Source organism: Leptidea sinapis, chromosome 13, assembly GCF_905404315.1.
Source record: "Leptidea sinapis chromosome 13, ilLepSina1.1, whole genome shotgun sequence".
Taxonomy (NCBI): domain Eukaryota; kingdom Metazoa; phylum Arthropoda; class Insecta; order Lepidoptera; family Pieridae; genus Leptidea; species Leptidea sinapis.
In genome coordinates, this window is record NC_066277.1 from 12,074,485 (window position 1) to 12,080,303 (window position 5,819).

Below are 5,819 nucleotides of genomic sequence, written 5' to 3' on the forward strand. Positions count from 1 at the left end.
TGTCACCGTTGTCACCGTTGTCACCGTTGTCACCGTTGTCACCGTTGTCACCGTTGTCGCCGTTGTCGCCGTTGTCGCCGTTGTCGCCGTTGTCGCCGTTTTCGCCGTTGTCGCCGTTGTCGCCGTTGTCGCCGTTGTAACCGTTTTCACCGTTGTCACCGTTGTCACCGTTGTCACCGTTGTCACCGTTGTCACCGTTGTCACCGTTGTCACCGTTGTCACCGTTGTCACCGTTGTCACCGTTGTCACCGTTGTCACCGTTGTCACCGTTGTCACCGTTGTCACCGTTGTCACCGTTGTCACCGTTGTCACCGTTGTCACCGTTGTCACCTTTGTCACCGTTGTCACCGTTATCACCGTTGTCACTACTTGCACTCGCACCTGCACCTGCACCTGCACTCGCACTCGCACTCGCACTCGCACTCGCACTCGCACTCGCACTCGCACTCGCACTCGCACTCGCACTCGCACTCGCACTCGCACTCGCACTCGCACTCGCACTCGCACTCGCACTCGCACTCGCACTCGCACTCGCACTCGCACTCGCACTCGCACTCGCACTCGCACTCGCACTCGCACTCGCACTCGAACTCGCACTCGAACTCGCACCTGCACTTGCACCTGCACCTACACCTTCACCTGCACTTGCACTTGCACCTGTACTTGCACTTGCACTTGCAAATGTACATTTAATTAAATATACATAGTACTTGGCAAAAAAACTCGGCGAAGTAATTGGCATAGTACATAATCATACATTCTGCAAGTTTCCTTAAATATAAATATTAAATTACAGTATACCGTGCAATAAATCGCTGTTACTTGTTTATAAATAGATTATTTGTTGATAAATCAAGTGTTTTGAGTGAAATGTGAATATCTAAATAGTAAAATTAAGTATAGTAATATAAAAATGCCACGAGTATTGTTGACGTGATAAATGTGTGATGATGGTTATCCGTAAAAAGTGCGAAACACTACACGCAATAATACTGCTTATTGAAGTAGTGAGTTAATGTAATTATGGCATACAGACCATCGCTCGGATCTACAATCAGTCGCAAGTCTATAAGCGGATGAGTTGGGTGAGTATGACGTTTAGATGAATAGACCAGTGTCTCATCTGCCTTCCTATAACACTTCTACTACACTATACATAATCCTTCCTTTTCAGCCTTTTCATCGCTCTGGGATGGATTAGGAGATCATTAGCCAGGGTATTTGAGTGAACCGCGAGGCAATCAGCGTATTTCCTTTTGAATTTATCAATTTCCGACTGAACACTGAGAACGCCAAGATATTGATGGATCTCGTCATTTCTGGAAAACCATGGGGCACTGTTACGCAGGATGTTGTTTTGCACACGTTGAATGAGCATGATTTTGCTTTTGCTGTCAGAGCCCCAGAGTGGAATTCCGTAGGTCCAGATGGGCTTCAATACACCATTGTAGATTAGAAGCTTATTGTCAGTAGACAGGACAGAGTTTCTAACCATGGAGCCAGTGAAGGTTTCGGAACCTATGATTAATTTCATCCCGTTTCTTCTTTATGTGAGAAATCCAGGTGAATCTTCTGCCCAAGTTAAAGCCTAGGTATTTCACTTTCTCAGAATCTGGTAGAACATCAGAGCCAAGTTTGACAGGATGGCAATTTCCCCTTCTTAACGTGAAGGTGAAGTGGTTCGATTTTTGAGCACTTGCCCGAATGCGCCATTTATTCATCCTTGCATGGGTCTCGTCTAAAAGGTGTTGGAGCTTATTAATAGCCTGTGCTGGGTCTTCATCGCTTGCAACGTAGCCTACATCATCGGCATATGTTGCTACGGTAACGTCTTCAGATACCGGTAAGTCATCACATGTTATACATTACGGGACCAAGTACTGAACCTTGTGGAACGCCGGCTTAAAGTTTTCGTAGCGTAGATCTGACATCTCTCTGTTTCACTTCGAAAAGCCTGTCTTCCAGGTAGGACTTGATGATAAGGTAGAGAGAGTGCGGGAGTTTGTCTTTAACTTTGCACAATAGCCCTTTGTGCCAGACTCTGTCAAATGCTTGGTGAACGTCTAAAAATGCCGCAGAGCAGAAAAGTTTCATTTCAAAGCAACGTCTGATCTCGTGATGAACCCGATGCATTTGCTCAATTGTCGAGTGCTGTTTCCGAAACCCGAACTGGTGCTTTGAAATGATGTTGCAGTTTACCATGACTTCATTCAAGCGGACTAAAAATATTTTTTTCCATAATTTTGATATCACTGGAGTTAAACTTATTGGTCGGAATGATGAAGCTTCATGAGGAGGTTTTCCAGCTTTGTGAATCATAATAATTTCCGATACTTTCCAGATTATGGGAATATATGAAGTTCTCATGGTAGCATTAAAGAGTGAGACAAGAAATGTTTTTTTTAGGAAGAACGCATTTTCTAGGAAGATTTTTAAGAATTGTGGGAGTAATTAAATCAAATCCAGGTGCCTTGCCAGGAATTAAGTCGTCTAATCTCATACGCGATTTCCTTTGGAGATGTGGGTCGGAGAGGCAGGCATAGCTGGACTTGTCTAAGTAGATTCATCGCCACCATCATTCACCTTGAATAAATTTTCAAGATAATTGGCAAATACTTCTGCTTTCTCAGCGTCCGTTCAAGCCTATGAGTTTGATTGTTTGAGGGGAGCGTGATTTTCTTGCGGCTTTACAAAGGATTTAGCAGCTTTCCAAAGAGACGTTTCGCCCTTTCCCTGGGGTGACAATCTTTCGAGAGTATTTCGGAATAAAGAATTTGCCTGTTCTTGCAATAGCTTCTTTAGCTGTTTTGCTGCTCGGTTGAAGGCGGTTTTATCTGCAGGATGGCGAGATTGATGCCAGATTCTTCGTAGTCTTCGTTTCTCTCTAAGGCTTTCTTAAATATCTGCTGATTGTAGTGACATCTTTGGAAGGCAATTGGAGAGTGGTGAGTTTTTCCACGCCGATACTTGGATCAGGTTGGTGAGGTACAAGCATGCATTGTGAATTTACGAAAGCCCTGCCAGTCAGTTTTTCCATTAGAGAAGGAGTCAAATGGCTCGGCATGAATGACTGAAGTACTGACGTACTTATCAGCAATTTGCATCCAAATACATGTAGTGCATTTGAACATTCTTATATTTATAGGAGATCACAAGCTGTAGCGGTAAATGGCTACCTTTCGAAGTGGTTCACAATTTCTTCTGGCGTTCCACAGGGATCTCTCCTTAGGCCCCCTCCTTTTTAAAATATTTGTAAACCACATTCACACCTGCTTTAAGAACTCAATTTTTTTGATGTATGCTAATGATGTAAAAATTAAAAAAAAAATTACAGCCCTAATGACTGCCACCAACTGACTGCAATCAACAAGACAACTAAATTTGAACATTACTGCACACTAAACAAGCTCGATTTAAATATATCGAAATGTTTCTACATGATTTTTAGTCGAATAGAGAAACCGAAACAATTTAAATATAAACTTAAAAACCACGAACTAAACCGTGTTGATGAAATACGCGATCTGGTCATCATACACGACTTTAAATTAACATATGAAAAACATATTCATCACATAATCAAAAAGCTAATAAAGCTTTAGGATTTATACAAAGATCTAGCTCGCAATTTTCAAACATAAAGACTACAAAAACTTTATACTGCTCCTACGTGCGTAGTAACCTCGAGTATTGCTCTCAAGTATGGAGCCCACAATATAATAATTATAATATAAATAGAATAGAAACTATTCAGCGCAAATTTTTAAAATTTCTACAGTATAAGTGTAAACAGTATAAGTGTAAACAGAATAAGTCTACAGTATAAGTGTCCTTTGAAAACGACTACTCCTTAAGGTGCAAAAAACATCACATTAGTATGTGATGTTTCTTGGAGGTAGTCCTCTCCAAGAAAGAAGGAGGATTGCTGATATAGCTACTGTAGTTAAAATTGCTCAATCTACAATTGATTCCCCTTATCTCCTTTCACTCTTAAACCTCAGAGTTCCTCCAAGCATAAGTAGACAACCAATTACAACTTAGTTACTTATAATAATTACAAATTAGTCATAACTCATCTAATTATAGAAATAACTCATTCTCTATACGATCTGCAAGTATCTTTTACAATTTAATTGACTTTCCTGACTTCAACACGTTTTATATATTAAATTCTAAGCCTAACACTATTATATCATTACTTTCAAAATATTGGTTTAGTAAATTATAATGTAAGTTTGAATTAACTATAACTCTGACCCATTGTTCTGACTATTAATATTATTTTATGATGAACATAAAATATAACAGTCCTTAATTTATGTTCTTTATTAATTTAGAGTAATAAATCCTACTCAATTTTTATTAAGTACTAGCTGACCCGACAGACGTTGTTCTGTATATAATAAATAAAATAATTTTTAATTTTTATATTTTTTTATGAATTTGTCAATCATAACATCAAGAATTATTTCGTAAAATATGCACCCTGTTGCTGTCATGAAATTGTTTCACAGCAGAACTGTCAAACCGTACGTTAGTAAATTCTCTCATAGAAAATATGTCCATACAAAACAAATGTTGGAAATAAAAATAATTGCTTTAGATTGTAAATTTTCTCTTACACTGGCAACAGCCACTTCGTAACTTGTTGGTGAATTAAACCTCCTTGTATCTTCACCGCCAGGTGTCAGCTCGAATTACAATGTTATGGCTGTATGTGTATGTATGATGTGCACGAACTCGTTAGATTTTAAGCCTATATACTTCATTGTACTGACATAGCAATACGACAATTTCATTGATCTCTCGCTCTCTAATCATCATTGCGGTTCGCACGTTTGATTGACTGCGACGACTTTGCGTTAATTGTAATTAATCAAAGTGAGATAATTTCTCGCGCACTTAGCAGTTAAGTGTATCACAAAATAAATAGTTGTTAGAAATAAACAAAAAACACGCTTTTTAGTTAGGTTAATTCATAAAAACGTGCTTTTTTAGTTTTTCAAAACTATTATTTGCATTAAAAATATGAATTAAAAAATCTAGGGTAAATAAATTTTAGGGTAGTGATATGCTGTTTCGAAATCATTTCTTAAATTTTTTTTTCTTATTTTCTAGTATCCTACGTAAAAGGCATTCAGTCAGCATTCCGTACAGTAAATTATAGTCTTTATTTATGTACATCTGCTGGCAGATTCACAGTGGGTAAATTACAGAAAAAGAAAAATGGTATTTTACTCTTGTAGCCTAAAAACGCAATTAAATTGTAATTACGAGTGAAAGCAATTAGTGATTTAGTATTAATTTTAGGTGAAACAACGCGTCAATATGATTTATTTCAATATATTTAATTGAGGAAACACTTCCATATCCTGCAGAGAATGATAAAAGAAAAATAAAGACACTGCATAACGAGATACGTGAGAAATGGTGAGGCAAACAAGCAAAAATTGTTTTGTTGAATCAAGATAATGCCCCAGCTCACCGTAGCTTTGCAATTCAAAATGTTGACTTGGAAATACTCGTGCATTCTCCATATTGAACCGAACTAGCGCCCAGTGATGTCGTTGATAGGTTATTTTAAAAGGATAGAAATTCCACAATGGTGGAGCCATAGTCTCTGGATTATAATTCTTAGATGTGAGACATGTTTTAGGAAAAGAATTTTAACTTAAGAAAAATATATTTTAGTGTTTTATGGCGACATTATGGTTAGAAACAAACAACACTGGTGTAATAAGGCAGTAATACTGCATAATACAGTTGTCAAAGCGAGTTCATTAGCAATTTATAATTGGTTTTACAAAGATCGTTACACA